Source organism: Rhinolophus ferrumequinum, chromosome 21 (assembly GCF_004115265.2).
Source record: "Rhinolophus ferrumequinum isolate MPI-CBG mRhiFer1 chromosome 21, mRhiFer1_v1.p, whole genome shotgun sequence".
NCBI classification, from domain to species: Eukaryota; Metazoa; Chordata; class Mammalia; order Chiroptera; family Rhinolophidae; genus Rhinolophus; species Rhinolophus ferrumequinum.
The window spans coordinates 3,585,724-3,607,771 of NC_046304.1; the positions used below are offsets into that span (position 1 = coordinate 3,585,724).

The 22,048-nt window shown below is 40.7% G+C and overlaps 1 protein-coding gene across 4 annotated transcripts in view; it reads left to right on the plus strand.

Annotated features, from left to right (window-relative positions):
• Positions 1-22,048, plus strand: part of SPECC1 (sperm antigen with calponin homology and coiled-coil domains 1) — a 245,841-nt gene that overhangs the window by 42,963 nt on the left and 180,830 nt on the right. The window contains exon 1 of one of the 4 annotated variants that reach the window (XM_033090269.1): positions 8,316-8,484. The exons of 1 other annotated variant lie outside the window; for it this stretch is intronic. The gene's annotated coding sequence lies outside the window, so the exon portion shown is untranslated. Of the gene's footprint in view, positions 1-8,315; positions 8,485-22,048 lie in introns of those variants that run through there. 2 more of the 4 variants (XR_004421300.1, XM_033090274.1) reach the window with 2 other exon arrangements.

Below are 22,048 nucleotides of genomic sequence, written 5' to 3' on the forward strand. Positions count from 1 at the left end.
TATTTCTATACTACAATGCTTATGTCAAATTTAGGATTTTATTCAGTATGTTAGTATATTCACTATGACTTGCTAACTCATGAGATAATTTCTATTTATACTAATTTTCTGGTAATAAATACTGGAGCTTTTGTGGGCTATATGAAACTAAGAAACTCTTGAAGATTTTCGCCCTTTTCTGCCCTTGAGGGTGTGCCCTTTCACCCCGCACAATAACAGATTTTCTTGGGTACTTCTCTGCTGTAATGTAGGACTCTTACTCTGACAGTCTTTGCAAAAATTAGTCAAACATCTGTTTGAAACCAGAGTCACTTTCATCTTTTGGCTTTGTCCTAGTTATTTTTAGGTTTGCTGAATTTGTTTTCCAAGAGCAAAACAGAGCATTTTTAGGCTTTTGATTTTTGGCTAAGGTTTAGGAAATTCTGTTCCGTGGAGAGCTGGCAGGTTTCCCACTGAGGCACTTTGGAGCTTAGCCTACATGGAGGTTTCCTTCAGCTTTGGTCTGGACTTGTGATCTGGATCTCGGAGCTAGACCACCCTTACACTGTCCAGCCTCCATGCAAATGAACACCCCTACATGCCACTGTGGTCCTTCTTCTTACTCTGTTCTCAGAGAATCCATGAGTAGAGATTACATATTCCCTGCGAAGGAATTCTTGTCCGGGGTTTAATTATTTCTACAATTAAGAAAGCCTTCCTTGGGTCAAATTGAACCTGATTCCTGCAGTATAAACCATCAAAGTCACAAAATGAGTCTGATGTTCTCAGGGTACATAATTGTTGTTATGCTTAAATAGTATTTTTTAAATTATAAAACTGCTACATGTTCATTGCAACTGGTATAGAAAAATCTTAAAAGCATAGAGAAAAACTAAAACTTCCCATCGTCCCTCCACCCAGAGATAACTATCCTTTTTTGGAGGGGGGCGGTAATTTATTTTTTGAAGTTTTATTTTATTGTAATAAGAACACAACGTGAGATCTACCATCTTAATAAGTTTTCAAGTGTAGAATACATTATCGTTGACTGTAGGTACAGTATTGTATAGCAAATCTCTAGAGCTTATTCATCTTGCTTGACTAAAACTTTACGCCCATTGATTAGTAACTCTTCATTTTCGCCTCCCCCAGCCCCTGGCACACCATTTTACTCTTTGATTCTATAAATTTAACTATTTTAGATACCTCACAGAAGTGAAATCATGCAGTGTTTGTCTTTCTGTGACTGCCTTACTTAGCATCATGTTGTCACATACTGCAAATTTCCTGCTTTATAAAGGCTGAACGGTATTCCATCGTATGTATATACCATATCTTCTTTATCCACTCATCTGTCAGTGGACATTTATGTTGTTTCCACCTCTTGGCTACTGTGAATAGTGCTGCAACAAACATAGAAGTGCTAATATCTCTTAGAGGTTCTGATTTCAGTTCTTTTGGATAAATACCCAAAAGTGGAATTGCTGGATCATATGGTAGCTCTATTTTTAAATTTTTGAGATACCTCTGTTTTCCATAGTGTCTGCACTATTTTATATTCCCACCAATAATGTTCAAGGATTCCAATTTCTCCACATCCTCACTAACACTTGTCTTTTTTTTTTTTTTTTTTTTTTTAATAATAGCCATCCTTGACAGGTGTGAGGTAATAGCTCATTGTGGTTTTGATTTGTATTTCCCCAATGATTAGTGATATTGATCTTTTTTTATATACCTATTGGCCATTTGTATGTATTCTTTGGAGAAATGTCTATTCAAGTCCTTAGCCCATCTTTTAATCAGGTTTTTTGTTTTTTGCTTTTTACTGTTGAGTTGTAGTAGTTCTTTCTATATTTTGGAGGTTAACTCCTTATCAGATATATATGGTTTGCAAATATTTTCTCCCATTCTGTAGGTTGCCTTTTCTATTTTTAAAATAATTTTTATTTTCCCAATTACATTGACATATAATATTATGTTAGTTTCTGGTGTACAGCATAGTGATTAGACATTTATAAAATTTATGAAGTGATCACCCTGATAAATCTAGTACCCATCTGACACCATATATAATGATTAAAACATTATTGACTATATTTCCTATGCTATAGTTTACATCCCCATGACTATTTTGTAACTACCAATTTGTATTTCTTAATCTCTTCCCCTTTTTCACCCATCCCCCCAACTCTCCTCCCATCTGACAACCATCAAAATGTTCTCTGTCTCTATGAGTTTGTTTGTTTTGTTTGTTCATTTATCATGTTATTTAGATTCCACATATAAATGAAATCATGTGGCATTTGTCTTTCCCTGTCTGACTTATTTCACTCAGGATAGTACCCTCTAGGTCTATCCATGTTGTTGCAGATAGCAAGTTTTCAATCTTTTTATGGCTGCATAATATTCCATTGTATACATGTACATTTCTTCTTTATCCATTCATCTATTGATGGACACTTAGGTTGCTTCCATATCTTGGCTATTAAATAATGTTGCAGTGAACATATGGATACATATGTCTTTTTAAATTAGTGTGTTGGGTTTCTTTGGATAAATACCGAGAAGTGGAATTACTGAGTCATTCTTTGTCTCTTGTCACAGCCCCCATTCTGAAGTCTATCTTGCCCAGTACAAGCACTGCTACCCCAGCCCTTCCCCAAGCCTCCACCCTCATGAAACATTCCTCTTCATTCCCCCCCACCCCTAGTCCAATCCGAAGTAAGTCTCCTGTAGGCATCACATGCCAGGGTCCTATCAACCCATCCACCCAGCCGCCCCATGTTCTTTGATTGGAGCATTTAATTCATTTACATTTTGTTATTCTTTTTCAGGATTGTTTTGATTGTTCTGGGTCCCTTGCACTTCCATGGAGTTATAGAATTAGCTTGTAAATTTCCGCAAAAAGAGCAGCTGGAATTTTGATATCGGTTATGTTGAATCTGTAGATCAATTCGAGGGGTATTGTCATCTTAAGTCTTACAGTGCATGAGCATGGGATGTCTGTCAATTTATTTGACCTCCTTAGTTTTTTTCAATGTTTGCAGTTTTTGTGTACAAGTCTTATAAGTATTTTGTTAGATAAATGTCTAAGTATTTTATTCTTTTTGATGCTATTGTAAATAGAATTGTTTTCTTAGTATATTTGCATTGTTCATTGCAAGTATATAGAAATAAAATTGATTTTTGTATCCTACAACCTTGCTGAACAAGTTCATTAGCTCTGTTTTGTTGTTTCAGATTCTTTAGGATTTTCTACATATAAGACCACGTCACCTGTTAATAGAGATGTTTTTATTTTCTTACCAATCGGATGCATTTTCTTTCTTTTTCTTGCCTAATTCCCTTGGCTAAAGACTCCAGTATAATCTTGACTAAAAGTTGTGAGAGCAGAGACATCCTTATCTTGTTTCTAGTCTTAGGAGAAAATTTCAGATTTTTACCATTAAGTACAGTGTCAGTTGCCGGGGCATTTTGTAGTTGCCCTTTATCAAATTGAGGAATTTCCCTTTATTCCTAGTTTGTTGAGTGTTTCGTTTGTTTGTTTGTTTTTTATTGGGGAAGGGGGAACAGGACTTTATTGGGGAACAGTGTGTACTTCCAGGACTTTTTCCAAGTCAAGTTGTTGTCCTTTCAATCTTAGTTGTGGAGGGCGCAGTTTAGCTCCAGGTCCAGTTGCCATTGTTAATTGCAGGGGGCGCAGCCCACCATCCCTTGCGGGAGTCGAACCGGCAACCTTGTGCTTGAGAGGACACACTCCAACCAACTGAGCCATCTGGCACTGGCCCATGTGGGAATCGAACTGGCAGCCTTTGGGGTGTTAGGAGCACGGAGTTCCAACTGCCTGAGCCACCGGGCTGGCCTATTGGGTGTTTTTATCATGAAAGTGCATTGGATTTTGTGAGATGCTGTTTCTGCATCTCTTGAAATGATCATGTGGTTTTGTCCTTTATTCTCTAACGTGGTATATTACATTGATTGTCATATGTTGGACCAACCTTAAATTCCTGGGATAAATCCTGCTTGGTCATTGTGTATAATCCTTTATATATGTTGCTAGATTTAGTTTGGTAGTTATTCTGTGCAGGATTTTTGCATCTATATCAAAAGGAATATTGATATAGCGTCACTTTTAATGGCTGCATAATCTTTAATTATGTGGATGTACCATAATTTAACCAGTTAGACTTTTAATTATTTCCTTTGTTGTTGTCATTGTTATAATGAAAGATAAGCTCATAACTCTTACACATATAGCTTTGTCTTCATTCATGATTATGTTTATAGGATACGATCCTAAAAATGGAATAGCTGAACCAAAGGTTATGTTCAGATGTTTGTCTCATCTTATCAATGGTATTTGCATTTTGTTTATAGTAGTTTTTTATTTGCAGAGGGTTTTGATTTTCAAGTAGTCAAATCTGTTTTTCTTTATGTATTCTGCCTTTGCATGTGGGTTCAGAGAGGCCTTTCTCACCTTGTTTAGATATATAATCTCTGTTTTCTTCTAGTTCTTAGTATAATGCTTCTTTTTAGCTCCACTTAAATCTTTATTCCATCAGAATTCATTTGGGTACATGGTGTGAGATAGGGGTCTTTTTGTTTTTTGCAAATGATTAGCCAATTTTTCCAATGCCATTTTAAAAAACAATCTATTTTTTATCCTCAGATTAGTAATACCATCTTTATCACAACCTAAATCCTTATTACGGGTCTTTATTATGATCTACTGATGATCTTTCTATTCCTGAACCATACCATTGTAATTATTTTATTTTTCTGGTCTATTTTAATATCTTGCAGTAAAATCCACTTTCTTCTTTTTTTTTTCTCAAGAATTTTCTTCTATAGAGATGAATTAATTATTTTACCAGGTGAATTTTAGGATAATTTTATGAAGAATTTTCTTCACACTTCTAGTCCTATTAGAATTTTTATTGAAATTATAACATTAGAAAATTATTTTTGTAGAGAATGAGTATCTAATTGGAAGGACATGATATGTTTCTTTCATCCAGTCTTCTTTTTTGTTGTTTGGTAAAATGTTATAGATTTTTTTGAGGGTGACTGCAATTTTCTTACCAGGTTTATTTATAGCAATTATATATACTCATAGATATTATATATGTGTGTGTGTGTGTGTGTGTGTACATACACACACACACACACACACACACACACACACGAGATATGACAATGAAGTTCGCGAACTTGCCACAGTGCACTGACATTGGCAACACTATATGAACAGCTCGGTAAGGTTTCATAATCTTGGTATATCAGTGTCTCACAGCTGTGTTTGTGTCGACGTGTGGTAGTGTCTTGCTGAGTGGCATTCATTATTGTTGTTGCATATTTTTGTGTGCTGTCGTGAGAATGTCTGAGCTTAAATTAGAGCAGTGAACAAACATTAAATTTCTTGTTAAACTGTGGAAGTGAAATCAGGGACATGTTAGTCCACGTTTATGGGGATAATGCCAGAAACGGCAGTGTACAAATGGATTGAACATTTTTCTGAGGAGAGAGAACACGTCACTGATGAAGAAAGGTCAGGGTGGCCAGTAACAAACAGAACTGATGAAAACATTGCAAAAATTCATCAAATTGTGCATCAAAATAATCAGCTGACTGTGAGAAGTATAGCAGACCAAGTAAACATTGATAGAGAAAAAGTTAAGAAAATCTTAACTGAAAATCTTGGCATGAGAAAGGTGTGTGCAAAAATGGTCCCGAAGGAGCTCACCGATGACAAAGCAAAGGAGAGTCGAAGTTTGCCAAGATCATTTGGGATGCAATACGCTGTTTCAGGCCATGTTATCACTGGTGATTTAACATGCGCATCAAAGTGCACAATGAAAGTCAGCCAATTCTCCATGACCCAAAAAGTTCCATCAGCCCAAATCAAGAGTCAAAATGATATTGCTGACCTTTTTTAATATCAGATGGATTATTCATTATGAATTTGTACCAACTGGACAAACAGTTAACCAAGTTTACTATTTGGAAGTGCTGAAAAGGCTGTGTGAAAAAGTTAAACGACCTGAATTTTTGCCAACAATTCATGGCTCTTGCATCACGACAATGCACCAGCTCACACTGCACTGTCTGTGAGGGAGTTTTTAGCCAGTAAACAAATAACTGTATTGGAACACCCTCCCTACTCACCTGATCTGGCCCCCAATGACTTCTTTGTTTACCCAAAGATAAAGGAAATATTGGAAGGAAGACATTTTCAGGACATCAAGGGTAATACGACGACAGCACTGATGGCCATTCCAGAAAAAGAGTTCCAAAATTGCTTTGAAGGGTGGACTAGGTGCTGGCGTTGGTGCATAGCTTCCCAAGGGGAGTACTTTGAAGGTGACCGTAGGGATATTCAGCAATGAGGTATGTAGCACTTTTTCTAGGATGAGTTCATGAACTTGTCAGACTATATATGTATGTTTGCTTTGTATATGGGATTTGTTTAGCATTAAATAACTTCTTTAATTGTATTATTTTATTTAATATCCACCTGTTTAGAAGCTACAATGTGAATTTAAAAAATAAATGACACAATTCCAGAGATAACCACTGTTAACATTTTGTACATATCCTTCTATTAATAGATTTACAGTCCAGTTGGAGAAATAAGACATGATCACACATGATCACATGAAAGGCTTAATCATCCAAGGCAGTAGTGGGTTACTAGCTTGTACTTTCTTGTCTGTCCAGCATTTTTTTGCTTTTGGGAACTGTTCTTCTCATAATTAGTAGGGTACCAATCACCCAGTTCCTTCTGCTTGGTCACTGGGTTGGGCAATGTATCACCTTGGGGTTCTTTTCTGAGGTGTGTCTCCCTTTTTCTGAGGTCTTGAATTCTAAATACCTCTAATCCTGGAATGCTCCTGGGAAAGGCTTTCCCATCCCAAGAGCCCCTGTGTTTGAATTAAGTGAACCCAGGGAAGCAGAGCTGAGAGATAATGAAAAACAGATTTTCAATGACATTTGAACCTGTAGGTCTAGCTGGCTTAAAGCCAGCTTGAATTCATCCCTAGACTTTCCAGTTAGTCAAGCCAATAAGTTTACTATTTTTCTTAAGCAAAGTTGAGTTGGAGTTCTGTCACTTGCAGAGTCCCGGCCACTACGAACTCCAGTGTCTGTGCCATGCTGCCACACTGGAGGAATACCCAGACAAGTTATGTCCCTGAAACTCCTGACCCCCAAGAGGGTGGATACTCCTCAATGAGAGCAAGTCCCATGCTTATGCCTCTGCTTTCTTTAAGGCAAAGAGGGAGGGCCACCAAAGGTGGGAGCATTTGCCAGGAAGCCAGCGGGCCACAGTTGTAATAATACCCCTGGCAGGGAAAGGCCGGCACTAGGCTGTGTGAGGACAGCTCCTTACTATGGTCTGTGATGAGAATGGCAGAGTCTGCATATGGGGGATGGAACTACAGTGAACATCAGGGATTCAGTGTCACTGAGACTTTGCAAACTCACACTGTCTGCTAAGAACTCTCCGCCATGTAAGAGCTACTTGTCTGCTCTTCACACCTATTATCCAGTAAAAGAGCAATTAAAATCTAACATATGGCCATGACTAAGCTCAGCCTAGCCCTGATAATGCCAGTTTCTGGTGAGCGTGGATATAACACATGTAGCTTGTTTACCTGCACAAAATTTCTTCCTTTTTTTTTTTCTGTGCAGCGTGTTTGTTCCCTGTTGCAGGCGATCTCATGGTCACTGGGGCTTGTAGGCCACGTGTAGTGGCAGGGGACATGGACCCCAGGTTTTGTGAGAGTGCTCCTGTAATTTTGCAGCTCTTGGAATTCAAAATTAGGTACAAAAATATTTATTTAGAATGAAAAAGAAATCACAACAAATTACCAAAGCATTGGAGATCCAATGCCTTACCTCCAAGATCCCTTGAGTCAGTTTATCAGAACTACCTGCATTAAAATGCTTCCTGATTGTTACCCGGCTTCCCCATCTCACCTAGAACATTCTACAACTCACAGGCAAAGGCAAGTGAGGGGCCCTGAGGCTTCAGGGCAGACTCGCCTCTGAAGAACAGACTGGCTTTTTTTTTCTTCTTTTTTCTGTTTGATATCTCAGGGAGCAATCAATAAGAAACTAGGCAGTGTACATCTTAAATCCGTATGTTTTAGAGAGATACATTTAAGTACTCAGGAGCCGGGTAGGATAGAAATGATTTTGCAGTGTGTGTGTGTGTGTGTGTGTGTGTGTGTGTGTGTGTGTGTGTGAGAGAGAGAGAGAGAGAGAGAGAGAGAGAGAGAGAGAGAGAGAGAGAGAGAGAGATTGTGAGAGACAGAGGGAGAGGCCGTCAGAGGCCCTGGAGAGCAGAGCCCGCCTGCTTCCTGAGTGAAGCATTGCTCAAATGCTCACTGCCTCGGCCCCTTGTGGTTTTCCTCCCTGGCCAGCACGGAACCCCAGAATAGTGCGGCTGACTTGCTGATTGAGGTCAGCGGCTCCCAAGAAGCAGGAGAAGCAAAAGGCTTTGCAGTAAGTACATAGTTGGTTATTATTTAAGATGAGGATGGAAAATCTTAGACGAAAAGCTCTATCTGGGGGAAGAGGTTCTTCGGCTTTAGGTATACTGTCAAATGTACCCAGTGAATCTTGCTAGGACTAAGGCATTATTATTAATACATTCGTTTGTGGTTCATGGACTGGATCAGCTAACACTACATGCATGTTTGAGGGGCTAAAATTGAATTTGAAATTCATCTTCTGACATCTTGAAAAACTGTTTTGTTTTCACTACCTATTATTTTTTTCATCTTGCAAAGTAGATAATTCATGCTAACTTCAAGTTAACTGTGTAAAGTTCTTTGGAAAAGAAATCCTCTCTATGGATACTAATTACTAGCGGTGTGAAGATTCGCTTTTCACAACCAAGGTGAATAGGGCTGTTTCTGTGCATTCTTTTCCCCAAATGTGGGAAGTCTAAAGTCCTGTGGAGAGAACTGCCCACTAGACTGTTTCTTAGCCCCCTGGAAGGTGCTAGAGCTTTCTCCCCTCAAAGATCAGCACTTCAGAGTTCACCTTCCCATCTTGCAGAGGGCCTGATAACGTCCCTGTGCTCGATATCTGGGCCAAACATTGTACTTATGAGGCCTTGATGGCTGAATTTCAAAGATATGACAAAGATAGAGGCTTTTCTAGGAAGTTACTCATTATATGGTTTCTGTTTAGGCAGTATTTTGTCCCACCCCTCTTCCTGCACCCCACCCCTGCAAGGGTCTCAGACTACTTTGAAATGTCTTTTCACCAGTCTATTTTCTAGAAATTAAGTTTTGGGTTTTTATTCCCTTTTTCCACTGACTTAATTTCTTACTAGAATAAAACATTTAGCTCAGTAGTTTAGGAAGTCCATATTTTAAGTTTACTTGAGAAATGTGATTTCCCCCGTTCCCCCATTAGAAGGCAAAGGTAATGACGTACATTTGCTGTTTTTACTTTAGTCCTCATTGATATGGCTCCGTTTGTTCCTTTACAATCAACTTCACAGACTATTTATTTTCACACGGCTCTAGTTATGAGTAGCCATTTCACTTCTTTAATTTTTCCTTTGCCAAGTGAGTTTACGTGTAAGTGCTGTCTGTTCTTAGCAGGAGAAGCCCACAAAAATAGAGGAAGTCAAAATTAATCATACTAAACTTGCAGTTGAAAAAGAACCCACTTGTCATGCAGGGTGTCATGCGGGGTCTCTGGTCCCGCTCCCCACATAAGAACGCAGGACATGGTGAGGCCAAAAAGGAACACCCACGGAGCCATAGATAGGGGAGTCATACCACTATAGTCTCGCTGGCGGCGGGGTTGGAGACACAGGAAGCAGGAGCCACACGATCCGCCACCCGCCGTCCGCTTCTCTGCCAACCAACCTCACTGGTTAACTGCAATCTGCAATCCACAAATCCGCTCTTGCTAGCGTAGCCACAGCAGTTATATCAGTGGCTAATATCTAACCGGTAACAGCTGATGGCCAACTAGTCACAGCTGATGACCATCTACTGCCCGAGCCAGCACCTTTCCATGTGAGGCCGAGAGCCTGGAAACTGCTCTCCAGGGCTCTGTGCCCACACCACTCCATGTGAAGTATCTTCTTCCCTCATTTCAATTTTATTTTTAAAACACGTTAAATGTTTTTAATGATAAAAGTAGCATTTTTGAGTGTTTACTGTGTGACAGATACAGCAGTCAAGTTTTTCACAAACATTATCTTATTTGATTTTCACAGTAGTTCCATGAGGTGGTTACATTTATGGTCTTCACTTTATAGGTGAGAAAACTGAGGCACAGAAAGGTGATATAACTTGGTCAAGGTCAGACTAATTGGTGGATGGAGTGGTACAACTGGGATTGGAACTTGGGGTTTTTTAAATCCAAAGTAAATTTAGAAATTAGAGAAAATAGGGACTTAATCCTATGCCCTAACACAACTTAAAGTTTCTATGTTGCTATTTATATAACTAGATATTATAGCATAAGGTTATTTATATTTTTGGTTTCACAATTATTTTTAAGAGTGCATAATGTTCTAGTAAGTCATTGTTCCATAAATTACTTACGTTTTTATTCCATGTTTTTGAAAATTGGGCTGCTTTTCTTTTTTGGGTTTGGTATTCTTCTTCTTTTTTTTCTATTATAAATAATACTTCAGTAACTATCATATCCATTATAATTTTCCCCATGTTTTTGGATTATGTCTGTAGAATAGAGTCTCAAACATGGGGTTACTGAGTAAAAGGGACATGAATATTTTAATGGTGCTTGGTACATGTTTCTAAATTGCTTTCTATCAACACTCTGTGTGAGAGTATCAGCTTAATTTTATCCATTCCACCAATGACAGTGTCATAAAAAAATAGGCAAAACAGAAGCCCTTTTTTGTAATTTTGTTTTTTTAATATAGTTAGGCTGAACATTTTTTCCACATGTTTGTTTACAAGTTGTACTTTCTCTTTTGCTCATTTCTTTGTTAGGATATTAATGCCTTTTTTATTTTTTTGCTAATTTATATGGGTTTTTAATAAGATTCATTTGCCATATTTTCCTGTTATTTTTCGCAGACTATTGTATACATTTTTTTTAAATTTATTGGGGTGACAATTGTTAGTAAAATTACATAGATTTCAGGTGTACAATTCTATATTACATCATTTATAAATCCCATTGTGTGTTCACCATACTATTCGGCGGTAAGAAAAGATGATATAGGAACATTTGTGACAACATGGATGGATCTTGAGAGTATGATGCTAAGTGAAATAACTCAGATAGAAAAAGCAGAGAACTATATGATTTCCCTGATATGTGGTATATAAACCAAAAACAACAAAAGAACAAGACAAACAAATGAGAAACAAAAACTCATAGACACAGACAATAGTTTAGTGGTTACCAGAGGGTAAGGGACGGGTGGGAGATGAGGGTAAGGGGGATCAAATATATGGTGATGGAAGGAGAACTGACTCTGGGTATTGCATACATTTTAAAATAAGTTTTTTAGAAACATGCAGCCATTTAACATTTTTACATATCCAAATATATCCTTTTTTCCCCTAATTCTTCTTACTTTAGAGATATAAATTATCCTCTTTTAAGGGGTTTTTCCTTCTGGTTTTTACTCTGGTGGATGATGTGCAAAGTGGATTTAAACTGATTTAAAAATAACGCTAAATGGTTTTTCCAACATCATTTATGAGCAATCTTTGTTCTCTAATATTTTATAATTTTGTCCTTTTATATGCTAAATGATATTTCTGGATTATCTGTTTTATTTATAGGAGCTAACTATTGCTGTGCTGTTATCATACTGTATTAATTTTTGTTGTTTTGTAATATGTAAATAAAATTTCGCTTAAGAGCATAGGCTCTGAGGGCAGATTGCTGTCTTAACTTATGTGTCCCTTAGTCTTATTATTTGTAAAATGGGCATAGTAATAGTGTCTACTCCATGGGTTGTAGGGGTGAAGAAATAAAATCTAAATTAAAAAAACAAACACTGAAAAAGTATTTGATGTATAGAGATATGTATAGAGAGTATTTGATGCGTATATATGTGTGTGCATTTTATATACATAAATGTACATTATATATTTTTCATATAAAGTCAAATGTGTCATTCTTTCCATTTATGGCCTAAGATAACCTTTCATGGGTAATCTTGGGAGACCGAGAAAGAATGACACATTTGACTATATACATTAAAAAACTTGGTACATTGAAAGACAGGCAAGTAACAGACAGAAATATATGCAACATACATACCACAGAGGACTACTGTCCGTTATAAAAGAAGAATTCCCACAAATCAATTTTAAAAAGACAAACACACAAAGGAAAATTGGGCAAAAGCAATTTATAAACAGGCAATTCATATTTATTTTTATAAACAGATGAAATGCAGATGGCCAGTAAACATATAATATTTAATCTCAGTAAGGCTCATGGAAATGTAAATTCAAATACTAAGTATCATTTTCCCTGAAGCAGACCGGCAAAAAATGAAAACATAAACAACATCCAGTGTCAAAGAGAACATGTGGAGCTGGGTACTGGCAATCACAACTAATAGGAACAAGAATTAGTAAAGCTTTTATATGGCAATTTTTCAAAATCTACTAAAATGTAAAATATATATATCTTTCATTTATCTTAGAAAAATACTGTACATGTTTTCAAGTAAGCATGTAATATATACGTTAAAATTTTCATTATTTATATTAAGAAATCTAAACTATATAGTTTTATTTGTATGTATATAAAAATTCATTTTTTAAAAGTACTAGATATGTAATATCAAGCTGTTTACTATGTTACCTCTGGAGAAGGAAGTAGAATTAGGGCAAGTTCTCTTTCACCTTTTAAAAAATTTTTTAAAATTTTACTTCTATTTTTCAATTACAGCTGACATTGAGTATTATTTTATATTAGTTTCAGGTGTACAGCATGGTGGTTTTATATATATATTATATATACATGTAATTATATATATAATATATATTTATATAATATATATATATTAATATATATATATATTTTACAAAGTGATTCCCCCTGACTAGTCTAGTACACCTGGCACTATATATAGTTACTACAATATTATTGACATTATTCTCTATGCTATACTTTACATCCCTGTGACAATTTTGTAACTACCAATTTGTACTTCTTTAGCCCTTCACCTTTTTCACTCAGTCCCCCAACAACCTCTCATCTGGCAACCATCAGTTTGTTCTCTATATCTATGAGTTTGCTTCCAACTTGCTTGTTCGTTTATTTTGTTTTGTTAGATTCCACATATAAATGGAATCATATGGTATTTGTTTTTTTTTTCTCTGATGCATTTCACTTAACACAATACGCTCTAGGTCCATCCTTGTTGCAGATGGTAAAACCTCATTCTTTTTTATGGTCGAGGAATATTCCATTGTACATATGTATCACATCTCTCTCTTTCACCTTTTGCTAGATATACTTCTGTGTTTGAAATTTTTATGAGTCTGTATTTGTCTAGTACTTGTGTAAATAAATGAATAGTTATTTTTCCAGGCCCAGAGGTAAGAAAATTCTAGAGGCCAGTACCCTAGGTGTAGAGGCTCAGGGTTGGGAAAGTACATGATAAATTTTAGGAAGAGCGAACATTTGTCTGTCAGTGTTTTAACATTCCTTACAGGTTTTAACTTACATTTCAGGAAAAGAATCAAGGAACTTGTTGAGAAAACTCAGTCTGCGAGGTATAGAGGAAAAGCTGTTTCATTGATGAGCAGTGACCTCTAAACAGCTCCCGTCCCTATTTTGACGCGTGGCTTGTAGACACTATCCCAGATGCACTGTGCTCTTCACTTTCCTTTTCAGATGTGTTTCTTATCTCTATTTTTAAAAGCTATCAACCAGCTTTCAAAATAGCCATTCGTGCAGTTATTCACCCAGCAGACATATAGAGCCTGGTTCTAGCCAGGCAGCACTCTAGGCCCTGGGAGACAATGGTGCGCAGGAGAGAGAATGTGCCATCCTGTGGGAGCAGCAGACACACTAATGGGTTGATTGTGAGCATTGCTATGAAGCTGCCAACTAGGGGCTGTGGTGGAGAATAGACAAGAGTTCCTGTAGATGGGTGCTGTGGAGAGGGCAGCCCAACAGAGGTTATTCTGAGAAAAGCATGGGTGGGACATCAGCATCCTCTTTGAGGCCCCGCCCCTTTGGCCACATCCCACCACTTGGAACCTCGTGCTGATTCCATCACTCCAGGTTCTCGAATTTCTCCCCCTTCCTTTTACCCCTACTGCCATTTCTTCATTCCTTTCACTGGGACTACTGTTTCCCAGATTTTAGACATTTACTTCCTCTTTTCACAGTTCTTGCCATAGCCAAGTACCATCACTTACTCATTAAAATTCCTAAAGCTGACTTACATTATTAACATATTTTAAAAGGAAACTTTGGAACTTACTGTAAATGAGAGACAATGGAAATGAAACAATGCTAAATTTAAAAGTTAAAATAAAAAGTTATCAGCCGTGAAGGCAGACCTCAGTAACATGGTCTGTAAGGCCTACAGGGTTGCTCTGATCACAAAGGGATGCTACTTATGGAAGAAAATGTGTTAGGATTAGACATTCAGCCGGTAGAAAATCACTCTCTTGTCAGTGAATGCAGGGAGGATGCTGCTGGAAATACATGAAATAAGTGGAGACCGGATTTTGTATAATCACAAGAGAGAGGTAAGCTGGGAACACATGGCAACCAGGGAGACGGGGCCTTCTGAGACAGCCCTTGGAGCCATACCTGGTGCTGCAGTAATGAGAGCCTGAAGGAAGTGGCCTAATGAGTGGCCTCCTGGGGAGTCAACAGAGGAGTTGGGGAGGGGCTTATGCAGTAGATAAAGTAGATAGAGGATGAGACCCTAGGGTGAAGGTCTGGGTTGTAAATAAAAGTGTTTAATGAGCCTGGGAGCTTGAGAACCTCCCTGGTATCCACTACCTGTCAGGACCTGCCCTGGGTCCCATTGATGAGGTCTGAGCACCAGTAAAGGCAGGCTTTCCAGAGTCCTAGCTTCACCTGGGAGTCTTGGCTGCATGGGAGGAGCCCGAGCCCTGGGAAATGCTACAGCAGCTTTTGTGAATGGTGTGGGCTGTTGACAATTGGGCATCTCCAGGATGTGGGGGGCACCTGACAGATTCAGGGCAGTGAGAGGTGGTCTGCAAGGGCTGCCCGTGTACTCCTGCACCCACCTGGTGTCATGAGGCCACCCTGCCCTCATCCATGCAGCTCCTGCCACAGTATGTCTTTCCGTTGCCTTTCTGTTATCTCTGCCTGTGATGTTCTCCCCGTTTCATCTACTTAATGCACACAATCCTGGGAATGTCTTTTCCTCATGGAACCTTCTCAGGCTTTCTTCCCTGACTTGACCATACTTCCCTAAGGACAAGCTCTAATCACCCCATGTTACTCTCTTTAGTAGTTTTTCCCAGTTGAAATCTTGTGTTTTCAGGACTATTCGATTGTTGCCTATTCTGGACCATGAACCCCAGGTGAACGGGGTTTGTGTTTGCTTATTCCTGTCTGTGGCGCCTTCTCAGTGCCCGAGGCACTCCAGGTGCCTTAGGAGGGCCTGTTGACGGAACAGATAAATGAAAGCATCCTCAGCTATTGGACTGTATTAACGAGCAATTCCCTACGATCCCTTTTGGGCCTGACTTTCCTATGCCCAGTGCAGCGAAGGTCAGGGAATGGAGAGGCTGGAGTGATGGGGACATGCATGGGGACGTATGAACCAGGTGGGGGCCTTGGATTTTATTAGCTATGGAGACCCACTGGAAGATTTTGAGCAAAGGAGTGACAGGATCTGACCTATGTTTTAAAGGGAGTGCTGTGGGGAGGGGTGAGCCAAGGTTGGAAGAAGATCTGGGTGGATTAGCGTGCAGCCTGCACATAGAGCCGATGGCATATGGCCCTTCTAGTCGTCAGGATCCCATTGTTTGTTTGTGGCTCTGGTCAGAGAGCCATGATGCGTGGTCCTGAGTTTCTCATATTAACATTACTTGTAGAACTTTTAAATTAACACATTTTTGGTGCCCCATGGCTCTTTTGCACAGTTAAGAACGTGCAGTGCCCTGTGACTTCCAGTCATTCCCCTTGGAACCTGCGTGGGGAACACTTGGTCCTGCCAGCCCGCTGCTTCCTTCAGTCACAGGCAATACCTAGTTGCCACCAGTCACACAAGGAGGAGGCACTCTGGCCTACAGAGTAACGTCTAAACTCTTTAACCTGGCTTTCAGGTCCTCTACAACTGCTGCCAACCTTTCTTCCCGTGCTGCTTTGCACTGCTTCCCGCAGCGCTCAGCCACTGCTACCAAACTAAGCCACTCCCATGCACACGCCCAGCAATCGCACCCTCTCTGCCTGTGGGTGTGCTGCTCGCCTTGGCTGCCCTTTCTTCCAGTGTCCACCTATCAACTTCTCCCCATCCTTCTGAGCTGTAGAGTTTGCTGGGGCTACTGTAGCAAAGTACCACAGACTGAACGGCTTAAACAATGGAAATTTCTTTTCTCACAGTTCTGGAAGCTAAAAGTCCAAGATCAAGGTGTGGGCAGGGTTGGTTCCTTCTGAGGCCTCTCTCCGTGCTTTGTAGATGGCCGTCTTCTCCCTGTGTCTTCACATGGTCTTCTCTCTGTGTGTCTGTGTCCCAGTCTCCTCACTTGTGACACCAGTCATTGGACGAGGGCCCACCCACATGACCTCATTTTACCTTAATTGCCTCTTTAAAGGCCCTGTCACCAAATACAGTCACATTTTGCGGTGCTGGGGTTAGGGCTTCAGCATAGGAATGAGGGGTGAGGTGGTGGGGTGGACAGAGTCCAGCCCATAATCAGACTCTAGCTCAAATACCACTTTATCCTCCAGCATCTCCCTCTTCAGAGCCCTTCAGTGGACTAACACTCTGTCCTGTGGTATTCGTTTATTAACTCATCTGAAACACCCAGAAGCACATACTGAGCACCTCTGTGTGTCGGGGATCTGCTTGATGCCGAACATCCACAGGCAAAAACTATGGTGCCCACCTGGATGCTTAGGTGAGAGGCAGACAAACCAGTTAAAGCAACTGCAATGCAGCATTACAGACGCCGACATTCAGAGGACGGGCATCCAATCCAGTCCTGAACCGGAGCGAGCAGAAAGCTTCCTGGGGAGGCTTCAGCTTAGCTTGGAATGGTGAACAGTAGTCAATGGGCTGAGGGAGTGAGGAGAAGTCTGCAGCCAGAGGGTGCCATGCGTGAAGGCCTGGAATTGCGAGGCATCGTGGAGCTTTCAGGGAGCAAACAGTCCAGTGCGGGACTGGGTGTGAGAGAGAGTGGTAAGAAGTGGGTCTGTGGGGGTAGGCGCGAGTCGTGAGAAGCCTGGCTTGTGGAACTGGGTCTTCATCCATCCTGAAAAGGGGGCTGAGGGTGGAAGGTTTTTAGGCAGGGCAGGGACATGAGTGAGTATGTGTTTTAGAAAGCCTACTAACAGCGTGGTGGCAGACGTGGCTGTGGCCCTGACTTAGGTAGGAAAACCAGCTGTAATTCTGATCACAGTATGATGTGAGCACTAGAAATGAAGAACAGAAGAAGATCCAGGAGCGATTTTGGAATCAGTGACAGGACTTGGTGACTGGCTAGATATAGAGGGGGTGAAGGACAGAGACGGGGTCATCATTAGTTTCCTAGATTCTAAGTTTCAGTGAATGCCCCATTTTGAATGTGCAATTCAGTGACTTTTGCTAAATGTCTATACCCACAGAACCGCCACTACAATCAAGGTATTGAACATTTCCATCACCCAAAAAGTTCCCTTTGTGCCCCTTTACAGAAAGTCCCTTTCTCAGACACCACCACCCTCCACCCCCTAGCCCTGGGCCAATACTCATCTGCTAGCCTTCTGTCAGTCTGCATTATTTTTGACTCTTCTAGACTTTTATATCCATGGAACCATATACTATGTAGTATTTTGCCAGGTATAAGTGTATTACAATTTGATGATCCATTGACGTGTGTGTGTGTGTGTGTGTGAGTGTGTGTATCAGCTACCTGTGGATGGCCTTCTGGACATTTAGGAAAGTAAGTGCCAAGCTTGGCTGCTCAGAGTCACTCTAGGAGATTATTAACAATTTTAAAGCAGGACTCGCCCTTGACGGGCTGAATCAGGATTCTCGGGAGCGAATCCCAGGCATGTGTGTTTTTAATCAGCCTTGCAGGTAATTTTGATCAGCCAGGTTGGGGAACCGCTGCTCTAGGTTATTACCATAGAACAATAGCTCTGGAGTTATAACCTCCCTGGACGTGTTTGCTTATCACTAAGAGACCATCTAGTCCAAACTCCTGGTGACATCATTCTTTCGGCATGCTGGCCACACCAACTTGTCCTGTGACCAGTCACCCTGGCCACTAACTTTTTCATTAATTTATCCAACAGAAAATTTCTGAGCACTACCACAAGTAAGGCATCAATTGATGTAGACACTGCATATATACAGAAGCAAATCAGATTTGGGCTGACAATTAGTTGGAGAGACGTGATATTAACATACATAGTCATACAAGAGAAGGCAATAATTGTAAGAGACACATAGATAAAAGGCTTGGAATTTAGAGACACACCAGACAATTTCCAGCTTTTTGTGGGTGTGGGGAGATGGCAGTCAGATAAGGTTACAGGGAAGAAGCAACATTTGATCTGGGCTTTGAAGGATGGATGAGATTTATGCATAAGGGGATGAGTGTGGGAAAGACAGTCCAGGCAGAGGGAACATGGGGAAAACAAGAAGAAAGGCATGGAGGGGGCAAGTCCTTTGCTGCTGGGGCCGTGGAAGCCCAGCTTGACTGGAGCATGGAGAGAATAAAGGGGGAAAGGAGGGTTGGAAAGGTGGGCTTGGGCTGGAGCAAGGAGAGATTGCATTCACTCGGCCCACCTGAGCTGAGTGAACATGTCCTATGTGCACTCACCACCACAAGACTTACAACACTTCTGTCACCCCAGATTCCTCACACCTCGTTATAATCAGCCCCTCCGATGTGTGCTTTCCAACAACACCAAGAAACTAACTTAATTCTGACACTGTCTATCTGGAGCTCGCATCAGACCCCAGAGGTTAAGGGCTTAGTCTCACGACATTGCCCCCACTTCAGACAAGGTTGTCACCTGTGCTTCTGACCAACTGGCTATATATTAGATGTTCCCATGGCTCCCTCCTTGGGTTTGATTAATTTGCTCCTCAGAGAAACATTTACCAATTTGTTATAAAGGGTATTATAAAGGATACAGATGAACAGCCAGATGGAGAGACACATAAGGCAAGGTCCAGAAGGTTCCTGAGTGCAGGAGCTTCTGTCCCTGTGGAACTGGGCTGTGTCACCCTCCTGGCACGTGGATGTGTTCACCTATCCAGACGCTCATCAAATCTTGTTGTTAAAGGCTTTTTACTTAATTTGGAGCCCTCTTTTTCCCCTTCACTGGGTGGGGGCTGAAAGTTCCAAGCCTCTAATCACTTGGTCTTTTTGCTGACCAGTCCCACCTAGAGGCTATCTAGGTCCCTACCCTAAGTCACCTCATTAGCCAAAACTCAGGTGTGCTCAAAAGGGGCTCCTTAGGAATGACAAAAGACACTCCTATCACTCAAGCAATCCCTAGTGAAATTCCGAATTCCATTTAGGAGCTCTGCGCCAGGAACCATGGACAAAGACCAAATATATTTCTTATTATACCACAGCCCTTCCTCCCACTCCCAGGACCTGGTAACCACTGATCTGTTTTCTGTTTTCAACACTGTCCCTATAGTCTTGCCTTTTGCAGAATGTCGCATAAATGCAATCATATAGTAGGTAGCCTTTTGAGTTGGGCTCCTTTCAGTTAGCACAATGCATTTAAAATTCATCTTTTTTTTTTTTTGCATGTACCAGTAGTTTATTCTTTTTTTTACTGAAATACTAGCTAGTATTTCATAGTATGGACACACCAGTTTATCCACTCACTGTTGAAGGACAGTTAGGTTGTTTTCAGTTTTTGCTGTTGTGAACCAAGCCTAAGCATTAAGCTATTATGAAAACTTGCATTATGGACGTTTGTGTGAAAACAAATTTTCACTTTTCTTGGAAAAATACTGAGGAGTGGGATTTTTGGATTATATGGTAAGTGCATGTTTAATTTTATAAGAAATGCTACACGTCTTGCAGGGCAGCTGTACCATTTTGCATTTCCACCAGTAGGGAAGGAGATTCAGATGCTCCCTATGCTTGCCAGCCAGCCCTGACACTGTCTTCTTTTCACTTCTAGCCATTCTAATAAGTGTGTAGTAATATTTCATGTGGTTTTAATTTGCATTTTCATAATGACTAATGAGGGGGAGCATCTTTTCAAGTGTTTACTTGCCATCTGAATATCATCTTTTCGAAGTGTTTAAATCTTTGACTGTTTTCTATTGAGTTGTGTATTTTGTCATTATTGAGTTTACGAGTTCTTTATAAATCCAAAAATCAAGTCGTTTATTAGTTTTGTGTTTTGCAGATGCTTCCCTTCCAGTCTGTGCCTTGTCTTTTTGTTTTCTTGACAATGTCTTTTGAAGAACAGAAGTTTTAAATTTTGGTGAAGTCCAATTTATCAGTTTTTTTAAAAAAATTTATTTTATGAATCATGCTTTTGGTGTTTTATCTAAGAAATCTGTGCCTAACTCAAAGTCACAAAGATTTTTTCCTAGCAGCCGTTTTCTGGGTTTCTTTAGGTTTCATGTTTAGATCTATGATCCATCTTTAACTAACATTTCTCACGGACCAGACACTGGGCCCAGAGCTGTGGACCCGCAGAGGAATGAGAGCGTGCTTTGCTCAAGTTTCATCTGGGCTGGGGAGCGGGAACGGGAGACAAACACATCAACAGAATGTTAGGCTGGTGTAAGGGGTGCTGTGGACGCTCATTGTGGTGGAAAAGCTGGCTCTTCCCTGCACAAGGGGGCCAGGAACTGAGTTTTACAGGACAGTAGGAGTTAGGTTGAAAGTAGGAATCAGGAGTGGGAAGCCCTTTGTTCTGGGCGTGGAGGGGCCCCGGAGAGGCCTGGAGACTGGAGGATAGAGGTGCTGGGGTTGGAGTGGAAGGTGCCTGGCAGGAGTGGGCAAAGCATGCTGTGTGCCCTACCCTGAAACAAAGAGAAGGTGGGGGTGACTTTATAACACGGCTCGTGCTGTGTTCTTTGAGGGACTAGGGGACTGTCTTTTGTCACCGAAAGTCAGACACATTTGTATCACAAAGAGCCCATCCTTAGGGGGCTGTTCTTTATTGTCTCCCACTCCCACCAGAGGCACGGATCACAGAGCGGTTGCTGTACTGCGGTTCCTTGTGGGTTTACTCCCAAGGACCATGCAGTGGACACGTAATGATAATGAGGTAACCCCAGGAACAGCCTGCAACATTATCCCTCATATTTTTGGCTATTGTGTATATTTAAAACACAATACTAGAAGCATTTTATGCCCGGGAAAGATAGGGCATGTTCCAGGCTCTGAATAAATTAACCCTGCAAAGCGCAGCAGTTGCTTTCATTAGCCAGCTGGCACTACAGGAAAATTGCTAAACCCTGTGGGTTAGAAAGGAATATTTCAGGAATACAAAAACAAAAAAGAAATCAGCTGCATTCAGTGATTTAACTTAATCCGGTAACAATAAGGAAATCCAGAGCAATGGCACATTCTCACAGGCTTTGCCAGTTACTCAGTGGGGTGTCTACCATGACGCTGGGGCAACCAGGGGACAATGCAGGCGAAAGTTTAGGTCCCTGAACCCTCTGTGCTGCAGAAGCTCCAGGGAAGTTCTATCTTCCCCTCATTTCTTCCCAGTGGTCCCAGGAGTCAACACAGACTGCTAACAGGCTCAGCTGCTGTGTGGCCTCTCTCTTCTGCCCCCCCACACCTGCCATTCCCCCACCAGGGCACTTTCCAGAGTGGCTGTCCACTACACCCAAGGCCTCCCTGCCCACCATGCTGCAGACACTTCTTCACAGCTCCTGGGACCACAGTAGCCCTGGTACACTGCT